General features: G+C 38.2%; 1 pseudogene; it reads right to left on the bottom strand.

The window, feature by feature from the left end:
• Positions 1–12,664: 12,664 nt before the first annotated feature.
• On the bottom strand, positions 12,665–13,567 carry LOC109393854 (proteasome subunit alpha type-2 pseudogene; annotated as a pseudogene).
• Between the last annotated feature and the right edge of the window lie 300 nt (positions 13,568–13,867).

Here is a 13,867-nt window from a genome sequence, read left to right as displayed (position 1 = left end):
AGTGTTTAAACAGTCACTTCATGGCTACTGAACTAACAGACACTAACAGCCGGTACGCTGTGGTGGCTCCTAATTCCAGCTGATCATCACAATTGACTGTGAAAGCTTCAAAGTATAAATGTATAAAAACAAGGAAGGCTTATGGTAAACAAAGGTATAACAGACTATAAATGTAAAAAATAAATGTCCCCTTCATCTCTCCTATCCCCAAATATCTTGATCCTTGGATGTAACTATTGTTTATAGTTCCTCCAGAAATATTCTGTTTACAAAGAGCAGATAGATAGATGATAGTTTTTATTATATAAATGATATGCCCTTCATACTATTCTGCATCTTATATTTCACTCTAGCAATCAGTAAATATAGATCTATTTTATCCTTTTACTATCTCATAGTCTGAATTGAAGAAGGCTCATATACTTTATCTTTTTATGCTGGAAATGTGTGGGAGAGAGAAACGCATATAAGTTATTGGTTCCCTAACTACACCTGAAGGGCTTGTTAAAACAAAGATTGCTCGTCCCACCCTCTCCGCTCCACCCAAAGTTTCTAACTGAGAAACTTCTCAATGGAGAAACTTTTAATAAGTAATATACCTTTTTATTTTACATGGGTTTCCAGAAAGACATCTCTATGATGCTTTATAAACAAGATAAAACTGTACTGGGCAGTTCCAGTGATTCGTTTTCCCATGGTGGACCACAGGAACAAATGCTCTAAATGTGGTCCTTCTCATTTTCCTTTTTTTACAGTTGGTTCTAAGTAAGGGTCAATTCACTGAAAGGCGAGGAAGTGGATGAGGAGTCTTCCCACTTCCTTCTAGCACATGCTCCCAACCGCTTTCTGGGTCCTTTCGCAGTCCCTTGAGTCGCTTCTCCGTGTACTAGCATTTTACTGCTCGAGTTTCCTTTACCTATCCTCTCCGGCACTACCAACCTCTGCCTTGTTCTTACTTTAAGAGAGCACTCTTGAATAGTTGAGCTCTTTAGCCCACCAAGAAATGAACTGAGATAAGCTGTTAGAGAGACTGCTTTAGAGGCTGCTTCAATCCAGAGGGATTAAACAGAATGACCTCACTGAAAAAGAAACCACACTTAATAGCTTTAAATGGGACTGCTCTTAACTGGATCACCCTGATCCACTGCACACATTTCTTGTTTCAAGTGAATGTGGTGGTGTGGGCCAGAACGGGTTGTCAGCGAGATAGTTGAAATGTCTTTGTCTTTCAGAGATGAACCGACACCTTATAATATAAGCAGGATGAGGAAATATGGAATAGGTTGTCTGATGTTCAGTCCCAACTGGATATCTATTGCCGGGACATCTGGGGAAAATGGACATTCTTTCTCTGCTTCTCTCAGCAAGAGAAATGAGAAATTTGTGGAGCACAGCTCTTCCGAAGAGACTCCATTCATATTTCAACTTCATTTATCCTGAATTAGGGATCTCAGCTGGACACATTATAAAGGAACAGTCAAGAGCACGTCCTTTAAGTCAGAAAGACCAGATCTCCAGCTTCACAGGGTTGTTGTTGGGGCAACTAATAACTTTATATAAGAACTTATCACAGCCCTTGGAACATAGAAATACTGAATGCATTTTAATTTTTTGTTAGCCTTTACCCTGAAATAGAAATGCCTTTGTTAATGACCAATATGAAGAACTCTGGGACATGTTCCAAAATACGTGGTCCAAATTTTAACTAAACCAAGACTTCTAGAAGCATTCTTTCCTAAATCCCTGACTCCATTAGTGATACAACTTTCAGTAGCTTGCTCTCTCTGGCTTCTAAAGGGGAAACAGATTTTGCCAACATTAGGAAGTCTTCAGTATTAATAGTCATTGCTTAGAGTTCTTTCCCCCTGGCCAAATCGCTGACTCAATACTTCTTGTTTTACAAAAAGGAAGTAGCTGAAAGGCACCTGTTAATGAGACTAAAGTAACACAGTATGGGTGTATGTGTGTGAGTGAGAGACAGCCAAATGCCATCCTTGAAGTAGATATAAAAACTACCACATAGAAAAATGAGCCTCACTGTGTATCAACTTTCCTAAAATGTTTAACTTTTATTTTATCTTAAATATGTTTGTTTTTTCACTTTTACTCTTTGGTAAACAAGTAAACTGTGACTATAATAACATTCATTTTTCATAGGTTTCTTGATAATTAAAATTATTAAATTTGAACAGTCATCAACTTAGTTATGAAGTTCTGCAGTGTTACATCAAGTTAGTTTTGAAGAGATGGTAAAAGAATGTTGTAGGATAAGTGAATGGTGTGTTTCATTCCAACTGAGACCCTGCTTCTGAGTACATCCTTTTCTAATACTGCAGGGCAAGGCCTGTGGCCTTAAAGAAAGGCTCCTAACAAGGCAGGTTTCTTCACTCTTTTATTCATTGAATCAAGCATATAATTAAAACACATTTATTAGATGCCTGCTATGTGTCAGACTTTGTGCTAGAAGGTGGGGATATAATCTAGGGAAAACCAGACAGAAAGGGGTAGAACAGGATAAATTCGAGGTAAGAACAGAGAACTGTAGAAACAGAGGAAGCAATGACTAATTGCCTGTGGTCAAGGAAAGCTTCAACCAGAGGAACTGACTCCAGACTATATCAAAACAACACATTTTGTGGTATGACATCAACCAGTTCCTGTATTCTGATTCCTGACTGACCCAGCTTTTGCTTCTGATCATTTCCTTTGGTTGCTCAGTCCACCTGAAGATTATATTCTGTTCATACTCTGTTCATCTGTATATTCCTAGAATCTGGATTATGTGCTTGGCACATAATAGTTCCCTAACCAATGTTAAGCTGAAAAGACTATGGCTCATGGCTTCAATAAGCTTCCAAGATCTCTTATGTATAGAATAGACCTTTCTTTTTGTATTTATCTGCACATTTCTCCTTAATTTTAACATTAATGATAAATTATTTGTTGGAATTTTGGTTTCCCACTTCCAGTCAGAGTCCTGTCGATAATCAATTAATCCTGGGCTCCTGTGCTCAGGATTAATTGTCTCCTCCTGATACCTGGCACACTGCTACAGCCTCCTCATCACCCTGGGTCTTTGGGTTTATCCCTTAAAATACCAACTGGGTCCTTGAATATCCCTGTAATTCCCAGGGATTCTCAGACTACTTCTAAATCAGATAATCTACTGATTTACTCCAGGGTGATGGCCCAAAGACATCCTGAATTTGAGGGTCCTGGACTTCTAATATTTTCGTTGTGGGAAATTGCCTAGGGGTGTTTCAGGGAACATGGAATCTGATCAAATTACTTTATGAACTAATCCCTTCAAATATCTCTAGACTAGAGCATGGATGCGCCTTCTGAGCCCCAATCTAGCCTAAGAATAGGACATTCTATTTAATACTAAAGTGGAAGTCCTATGCCAAGGTAAAGGGGATTAAGTTCCCTAAAGATGTAAAAAGAAATCACTGCTGTATTCAGGGCTTACTGTATACATGGTTTATCATGCACTGTGCTATTTTCTGATCTTCTGTCGCCTTTAATCCTGGCTGATTAAGACTAGCAGTTTTCATCAGATGTATTTGATAGGCGACATTTCTCAGTAGGTTCAAAAGATCGGTATAAAAGCCCTAGTACTGTGCATTCTTCCCGAACATTCCACATGTTTGCCATTCTTTCTGAAACCTTCTTTCCTGTCCACTAGACCATAAGTTCCTTGTGGGCAGGAACTTCCTTGTTCACTGCTCTATCCTCAGCAACTAAGAAAGAACCAGGTGTGTATAGGTGCTTAATAAACGCTTGTGGATTGTGTGTTTGCCTGCCAAGTTGCTGACCTTGAAAATCTGAAACTCTTAATTTATTCCTTCAAAAATAACTCATTTTAGATTAAGATATCCTGACTAGATGATGATGATGATAGTGATGGTGGTGATGATGAGGTTAGCTAGCATTTACTAAGTAACTTACTCACTTCTTGTAGCAGTAAAAAAAAGAAATGGCCCTCAATGAGTGGTGTTTCTTGAAACCTACAACTTCGATAGTGTGCTCTTACAATAACTCTGGTCTTGACCATGTGATTTGCTTTACCCAATAGGACATCAGCAAACATGATGCAAACTGAGGCTTAATAAAGCATGTATGCATTGAGCTTTGCCCTCTTTAAACACTGCTGCTGGTGAAGAAACCCCAACTAGCCTCCTTTAGGATGAACTAGCATATGGAGAGAGAGATCATTAAGAAAGAGACCATCCCAACCATTCTGGCCTATCTAACTATATCACCTGAGTCACCAGATATGTGAGTGAGGCCATCCAGGACCAGTCAACCCCAGGCAATGTGTCAACTGACGGTAAACTCATGAGTGAGTTCAGCCATTGCCATGTGGAGAGAAAAAAACTACCCAGGTGAGCCTAGCCCAAATTGCCAATCTATAGAATCATGAGCAAATAGACAAACTTTAAGCTACTAAGTCTTAGGGTCACTTGCTATACAACAATAAGTAATTGTCAGTTACTAGGAGATACTGAGATAATGTATTGTCTCATTTCACTCATTTCAGGATAACATTCTAAGGTATATGCTGTTATTATCTCCACCTTATAGATAAGAAACCTGACATTTAGAGAGGTTAAATAATGAGCCCAAGCTGACATAGCTAGTCGTGATGAAGCATAAATGCAAACTCAAGTCTCCTGATTCTAGAGTCTGGTTCTTTAACCACTGTTCATATTGCATCAGTGATGACCTTTGTCAATCTGGCCACCTCTGGGGTCTATTTCCTCCTGGTTCCTTAAATAGACCTATCCTACAACTGGCTTCTTATGAAGCTTTTGCCTGCTACAACAAAAGATTATCAATCTTTGATACTTGAGGTGTTTTTGTACATACAGCAAACTGAGATAAAGTGTTTGGACAATTTATCTTCCAGGTGATCCCAGGATATTGTCAGACAGAGTACAAAGAGTTTAGTCTTCTATTATGTTTACTGTAGTACTTTTTTTTATTGTTTTTAGTAGTTACACAGTATTGTTAATATCAGAGGGAAATGGAATATTATGAAGTAAATGGAATTATGCCAACACAAGGGATAGATTCTATAATTTAACAAAACATTAAATGCTTTCAGTGTGCCTAGTATTAATAATATATATTGTGGTCTAAAAAGACCATGCAGTCTTGCAACACTTTTTTTTCCTATTATTATCTTAGAGGAAGTAAAGAAGCTAGAATTATTCATCTTTCTGAAATACATTGGGGGTAGGTTGATATTCTATCAGCACAAGAATTTTCATTTAGAAAACCAGGAAGTCATTTCAAGGTCTATGTGGGGGCATTTCCTAGGATTCCTTATCAGAATGTCACACACGTTTTTTCCAAGACTATTACTAATCTTCGAAATAAAAAACTCCATTACCTAAGAGAGTTGAGCAAATAAGTTAGTATTAATTTCAAATTACAGGATATGTCAGGGATAAAACCAAAGCTATCATTCCTAAAACTTTGGAGATATAGAAATCTTTGTAAAGCTGTCTCTTGTGAGAGAGCTATAGATCAATAGAAGCTGCTGAGTGCTTGAAAGCTATTAAAGCTATTATTTGGGGACTTTTCCCGAAGTGGTAAAGGCAAGATTTCTGGATACCATTGGGAGAGCTATTGGCTTTTGGTAATGATTATTAAGAAGAAATAATCATATATGTACTTGTTTTCTTCCAATATATTATATTACAAGGCTGTAGGGAGTAAGTTTTTGTAGACTTGGAAATGTTAACATGTGACATGAGTATTGTTCAATCTGTTTCAGTTTTATAATCTCAGAAATTGTGAAGACATTAGAAGTTATCTCCCTCAGCCTTGTTCCTAAAGCTTTAGTTTTTTTCTATAGATCTCTGGCCATTTAGTTACTCTTTAAACACTTCTATTACAAAGGAAATTACTTGATAAGTCAGTCCATTCCATTTTTGGAGTGCCTTTGTTTTTACGAATCTACTCCATCTAATACACACAAACCTTTGCTGATATCTGCTCTTTGAAGTGTTTTTTAGGAAGCCAAATTTTCTTCCCTATAGGAGTTTCTTTTTTTTCTTCTAGCTGAGCCATCCTGCCACCTGTTGGCAGCTCAGGGGCAGCTCAGCTCGGGCCGGGCATCGAACCGCTGTTGCTCAGAGCTCACACTCTTGAGCGAGCTCTTAACCAACTGAGCCATTTGGCCGGCCCCTGTAGGAGTCTTTTTATCATTTTAGGCATCAGCCTCTGGGCATAAAACATAGGAACATGATATTTCAGAAGTGGTCTCAACTGTGTTAATAGAAAGTAGACTAGGTTATGATTCTAAAAGCAACAAAATCTATAATCAACAAAATAAATGAGGTTATGATTGCATAATCAACTCTGAAATCTCAGTGGCTCATTCCACGTGGCCATTTTGAGTTGTGAGCTGGTAGCTCCATGTTGTCATTGTCATCCTTGCTCTGGCACCCAGGAAGCTACAGCAGCCACTATGCATACGTCACTGGTCACAGTGGCAGAAGAAAAAGAACACATGACAAAGCTCATACTATTGGGTTGTCAGAAAAGTTCATGATGCACGTTTGGGACAGATGGCACTAGTTCATTTTTGGAAGTACTAGAGTGATTTGCATCTATGTTATTGCTAAGTCATTTGACAGCTGACAGTTCTAGCTTCATTCTAAAAAAAAATGAGCAATTTGGTTGAGTTTTGGAGATTTTACAATAAGTTGAAGATGGAAGACCAAACTGTGCATTTTTGCCATATTTTACTGTTTTACTTCCATAAAAGGAAGAATGTGCGTCAAGCTTGTGAAAAGTTGCATGAAGTTTACAGTGACAATGCTCTACAAGAACGTCAGTGCCAACGATGGTTCACAAAATTCTGTGCTGGTGATTTTGATGTCAATGACGCTCCTAAGTCAGGGAGGCCCACCGTGGTTGACGACGACAGAATACAGGCATTGATCAAGTGAAACCCATGTTACATGACACGAGAGATTGCAGAAACATTGAACATCCATCATTCAAGCATTCATGACCACCTGAAGAAGCTGGGATACGTAAGCAAGTTCGATGTTTGGGTTTCGCATGAACTCGAAGAAGTTAATTTGACGGCGCGTATAAACATCTGCAATATGCTCAATAAATATGAGGAGAACTATTTTTTTTTTTTGAAATGACTGAGAACTGGTGATGAGAAGCGGATTGTTTACAACAATGTGGTGCAAATGGTCTTGGTCCCCACGTGATGATTCTCCTCAAACGACATTGAAAGCGGACATTTATCAGAGGCAGGTCATGCTCTCAGTGTGGTGGGATTTTAAAGGTGTCGTGTTTTCCGAGCTTCTACCAAGGAACCAAACAATCAATTTGAATGTGGACTGTCAGCAATTGGACAGTTTGAATGAATCCATCATCCAGAAACATCCAGAGCTTGTTAATTGTAAAGGAGTTGTGTTCCATTGGGACAACGCAAGACCACACACAAGTTTGATCACCCACCAAAAATTATTGGAGCTTGGATGGGATGTGTTGCCACACCCATCATACTCACCTGAACTTGTGCCATCAGACTTCCACTTGTTTCGCTCTCTTCAAAACTCCTTGCGTGGCATAACGTTCAATTCAGATGAGGCTGTAAATCAGCACCTTATTCAGTTTTTTGCAAATCAAGACAGGTCCTTCTATGAATGAGGCATTCTGAAGCTCATTGAAAGATGGCAAAAGGTTATCAAACAAAACGGGAAAATATCATTGATTTATCTTTGTTCTTTATATAAATAAATGACCTTTGAAAAACACAGACAAAATACGTCATGACTTTTCCGACAATCCAATAGATCTTCTGCCTGAAGCTTGCCTTCTTGGAATAAGTAAGGGACACACCTTACTTCTGCTCATATTTATTTGGCCAAAGCAAATCACATGACCAGGACTGAATTCGATAGGACAGAAAAATACATTTCCTCCATGTGTTGAGAGAGAGAGAGAGAGAGAGAGAGAGAGAGAGGAGAGAGAGAGATTTGTGAATTGCTTTCTCACAGAATACAGCTAATCTTAATAGAAATATCAGAGTCTAACAAATATAGTCAAAGATTCATTCTTCTATTTTTTTAAGCCATATTAAAAATTTGGCTTATATATTCACACTACTGTAACACATTTGTTGGCACGTGTTACTTTACCAATGTAGATTCCTAGTAGGATATTAAAAAAATTGATTCTGTAAAACTTTAAGGTAGAATTTTACATCTATCATTGTTAATTTCAGTATTTATTTCAGCATGGTGCTAATTTCCCTGGTAGATATCACTTCAAACTTACCATCTGTATAACCAGCAAGTCTGTGACTTTTTCATTAAAATCAGAATACAAATGTTGGAAAGGGTAGCTTTGATTGTGGAACCTTGTGATTTTTCTCTAGTGATGACACTCTGGAACAGGTTGACATCAAATACTGTTTAATCAACATTCTCTTTGCATAATTGTTCAGCTGTGTATGTTCAAACAGATGTTTGTGTACAGCCGAATGCACTTTAAAGGACCACAATCCAGGCCATATTTTCCATCTTAAAGAAAAGACGGCTGTTTTATTTTGATTTTGCATATAATGGCACATGATAACATTTGACATAGGTGACTCAATGAAAAGTGGGTTTGCTGCATTTTTTCAGCCCTTGGAATTTTTATTGGTATAGCAGCATATACTCATAAATATATAAGAAATATATATAAGAAATGTTACTTAGTTAGATGTTCAGTAAAACCTATAGTTTGAATCCAGTTAGAAAGGACCTTTATTTAATAAGATGGCAGATTTTTCAGGAAAAATGTCTTAAAAGAAGCAAAGGTTCATGTGACCTTTGACAAACCTTGTGAGAAGTAGATCTGACATGCTCCACCTTGCAGTTTGGGTGTCAGGGAATCAGTAGCACCTTAAAAATAACTGCAACAGGATAAATGATAGGAAGAAAAAATAAACAGTGTTAACAAAATAGTTTATTAAGGAAGGAAGTAAAATGAAGCACACTGAACCAGTCATGTGCAGAATAAATATAGAAAAGCACATTTTCAGAAACACACTAGGAAAAAACCCAACCCAAATATACTGAAGGGTATACTCAAGGATAGAAATAATAGCTAAGTGGGCTGAGATATTATCTATAGTTCAGAGGGAAGAACCTCACACAGAAAGATGGAATTGAAAAAGAATTGAAGTGGGGGAAGAAACCACTTTGACTAAAATATGTATATAAAGTAGCAGATTAGGCTCTTCAAAATCTAAAGTGGTAAGAGAAGGCCAACCATGCTATTAAGGAGGGGTTTGGAGGAATTTTGGGAGTGTACTACAAAAAAGCATTACCGGTTTTTACTATACCTGGCATGAACAGACAATTTAAGTTTAAGAAACAACTGTTTATTTGACTAAGTCCTTCACTGATCTTCTTTTTTTGAATAAAAGTACAGATAGTCTTTGAGCCACAGGTTAAAAAGATTGTGTAATTATTTTTGTAATATTTCCAGTGGACATAGGCCTTCACATTCCTGTGCAGGGCAGCAAACCTTTTTTGTAAAAGACCAGATAGTAAATATTTAGGCTTTGGGAGACATATGATCTCTCTTGCAGCGACTCAACTCTGCCATCATAGCACTAAAGCAGCCATATTATGATAATACATAAATGAATGAGCATGGCTGGGTTCCAATAACACTTTATTCACAAAAATAAGTGGGAGGCTAGATTTGGCCCATGTAGGTGCCCCAACTGCTGCTCTAGACCACAGTTACTTTCAGATGGTAAAATAACTGATACCTACTTCCTATTCTAGTCATCCAAGACAAATAGTCCTTACTGTCATTATGGCTGACTTTATAATGTTGATTGGTCCTCAATGAAACAGGTGAGCCTGGCACTTACAGAGGGTAAAACCCCTTCTCTGAGATCAGCTGGCTTTTTTTTCAGAGAGGGCTTCAATGTCCTAGACACATGAATTAAAAGTTTACTTATCGGAGGTTTAAAAACTACACCTTAAAATGGCTTTAAAGCAGTAATGCAACTGAAAGAAAAAAAATAGTTATTTTCCACCTACCTTTCAGAAACACAATTATGCTATGAATAAAGATACATTGGCATTTTCAGCTTCTCTGCTTCCATACCAGACTCTGTGGCCCCTTAGTTTGGTCAATGCTGGTTTGGGTGCTGGTTTTGAGTGAAAGTGAAATAATAAATATCTTAGATACTAGCACTAAAGGATAGTCTACTGATCTCAGCAACAGGAAGTGGTTGTTTCTGGACTGTAACATTATCTCTAAAAGATGGAGAACAGATAAAATAAGATTTGCTATTCAAGTTGACTAGACCCTGTATCCTGTAATTTCCCTTGACCACTAGAATGCTGTAAAAAGTTTTATATTTGAAAATATTTCAAGAAATTCCTCACAAAGGATTATTTCATTTCACTATTGTCTTTCCTACTCAAATATCTATTTTTAAAGAAGTAGCATTAGTCTTGATTAATTGAAGAAAAAAACCATGTAACGAATAGCAAAAGCATTATTTCTATCAAGACATATTTACTTCTTTTTAATTGTACCCATTTTTCATCACTAGAAGCATATCTGTGATAAGCCAATGAGCTTTGCAAGAATATTTAAAATGGTTTTCAAGGAAGTGTAACTAAAAACTAAAACACTTGAAAAAGAAAAGAAAAATATAATATTCCCTAAGAGAGCTGCCTCCATTTTTTCTTCTTCTAATTTATGGATCACTCAGTTTCTCTAAATGCCGTGATTTGCAGTGCATCTTTATTTCTTGGCACTTGCAACTTTGACTTCATGTTTTGGTAACGTCTTGAGGAAGAAAGAAAAGGCAAAGAGAAGTGCCAAATAACTATTAATGTGGTCCCTTTTAGAGTATAAAATCTATAAATTCCAGAAGATGATTGTGATTTTAAAAGTGCTAGATTTACATAAGATAGAATCTTAGATCTAATGTCCTGCTAAAACCATGCCAGGAGAAAAGCTGGAACATAGAGGAGTTTTTATACACAGAGGAATGTTTGGCAACTTGTGGTTGATAGGGTAAAAATTCCAAGAGGAAGCCACAGTACCATTTAAACATGCGCCCAATGAGATGCCACCCCTCCCCCACCATCTCCCCTGCCTATCTGTGTCTTCAACTTCTTCTCCCACCTGGGAAATTACCCTCTCTTGATCCTGAATTCCAAATTAAGCTACTATCTATCCTCCTGTCTTTTCTCTTTTCCTCCCACTTAAGCTTCTAAAGAGAAAAGTCTTTATTCAGTCTCTACCATCTTACCTCACCTCATGCATTTGTCTCTCATCCCCTTCGCTGGGAATTTTGCCAGGTCTCGCGGGCCCTTTCAGTTGCCTATTCTGTTAACATAGAGGCATGTTATTAAGTTGATTAAATGTATCCCATTGCCAGACTTGGTTAGTTATTTGCATGTCTATCTCTTTCAGTAGAATGTATATCCTGGGAGGGCTGAGATGATATTTAAGTTGAAACCGTAAGATGATCCCAGTGCCTGGGTTGCATAGGTGCTTAAGAAATGCTGTTAAATAACTAGATTTTCCCCACTGGACTGTAAATGATTTTCAGGAATGCGGGAGTACCGGGGCATTTATATAGACTTGTATTATTGTTAGTTTGTTTAAATGATGTAGCCTGTCTTTTTACATGGTTTGGGTTTGAGGGACTCATTTCCTGTTTCTTTTAAATGGTTTCTTGCTCTGAAATCATTTTGCTCTGAACCCCCCTGCAAGTGCAGTCCCCTCTCCCGGAGGAGGTCTCAGCCTTCCAGAGGCCTCCCAGTCAGGTCTGGTGGTGATGCTCTACATCACATTGTTTGCTTAACCACCCGGGTGGTTCCCTGTTTGAGGGGAGGAAGCAGCTACAAGAAAACCCAGGAGAACCAAAATGTGGCCTCCATGTTCCTGCGACTGCAGCTGGTTCAAATGCAACAATGGCTGAGAACTTCCGAAAGAGCAGCTGCTACACAGCTTTCCCAGGGAACGGTCACATCCCATGTATCCATTGCTGCACTTCAGTTTTTTAGATTATTATAAGGCAATATAACCATATTCTAAAATTCTGGAGGATTAAGGGGAAAAAATTGTCCCTATTATCGCCATACGTAAATACTTTTTATGCAGGCCTCGACAGTCCTTTCTGTAATCATTTTGAAAAATATGGTTGTCATTAGAGTGTCTGCTTTTTTCACTTACGGAATCATAAGCACTCTTCTCAGTTGCTACGTAGTCCTATAATCATTCTTTTAAATCAGGCCACTTTCATATGTTACATTTTTTTAAATAGGGAAATTTTGAGGTGTGTATATACCATCCTGAAAAAGGTTCTCAAAGAATTTGGTCCCATTGCTGTTCATGATGCTGATGGGCCAAGGAATCCTGGTGATGCCAGGCACTTAGGTAGTCTCACACAGCAGCTACACCTTAGGTTTGTTGTTTCTACAAGAAGAGATAAACGCTACTGCATGGATTGAATAGCTTTTCTGGAGCAAAATTCACACAATTTCACCTGCTGATTTCAGACTCAACAAATTTTTATATATGCTGATGGAGATTTGATGTACCAGAATATTTAGTTTAGTGCTGGTTTTGGGGTTTTTTTTGGGTTTTGTTTTTTTTTTTAAGTTTTACTAACTCCTAAAAAGCTAGAAGCTGGAATTAACAGTTTATTATGATTTGTAAGTGTCATTTTAAAAACATAGGTCCATGAAACCATGTAGAAATAAGTATGCAAAAAGTCTGCAAAACAAAACAAAACATAGTTTAAACATGTTTAGGTAGAGAGATTATCTGAAATTCCGGATTTTCCAGTCACTTCATTACTATGCGATGGCAGCCAAGTAATCCTTAACTTCAGTTGGAGTTAGCCTCCTAAATCCAGCTTCAATGCAGATTCCAACTTCTATGTTATCTTCTGTCATTTGCCCTTCGAAGCTTTCCTTCAGGGTTTATATGGCTGTATGAATCGCATCTTCAAGTTCTAGATCTTCGTTGTATCTTTTCTCAAGGAAAGTTTTCCCATTCGCATAGTTCTTTCCCACTGCTGTGGCTTTCCAGGCAAAGTAAGCTCCAGATGGATCTGACTGAAATAAATATGGGTGTCCCTCATTCCAACCACAAATTAGTAAAGAAACTCCAAATGGACGAACACCACCTGATTGGGTATATTCTTGCATCGCAGAAGCTACTCTCTGTACCAGCTGGGCTGTGGGAATGGGTTCTTGGTAAATGAGATACTATTGCTGAGCCAGTTTCCGAGCTCAGTGCACAAGCACTCTGTAATCTGGGCCCATGCCACTATACACCAAGCCTATATGTTTGGTAATTGGTTCCACTTTGTGTACACTTCGCTCCTCATAAAGAACGGATATCTGTTTCTTCTCAGTTGCTAATACTACACCATTTGAAGCTTTAATTCCCACAGAAGGGGCTCCTCCAGCTACAGCAGCCAAAGCATATTCAATCTGGACAAGTTTACCAGAAGTGCTGAATGTAGTCAGCGAAAGCTGTAACCACGCTCCGCCATCTTTGGCTGGAGAGCCAACGCACCTGTTTTGTTTTGTTTTTTAAGCTGAGCCACCCTGCCACCTGTTGGCAGCTCAGTGGCAGCTCAGCTCAGGCCGTGAATCGAACCAGTGACCCTGTTGCTCAGAGCTCGCACTCTTGAGCGAGCTCTTAACCAACTGAGCCACTCGGCCGGCCCTAGTGCTGTTTTATATATTTATGATATTGACAAATAGTCACCATCTAAAATGCCCAACAATAGGGGAATGGCCAACTAAGAATATAATAAAATAACTTCAAACAACATAAGCAGAAGTCAAAA

Source organism: Hipposideros armiger, unplaced genomic scaffold (genome assembly GCF_001890085.2).
Source record: "Hipposideros armiger isolate ML-2016 unplaced genomic scaffold, ASM189008v1 scaffold_393, whole genome shotgun sequence".
NCBI lineage: Eukaryota > Metazoa > Chordata > Mammalia > Chiroptera > Hipposideridae > Hipposideros > Hipposideros armiger.
Note: the sequence above shows the minus strand (reverse complement) of the source record. Positions and strands in the feature narration are given on the sequence as shown.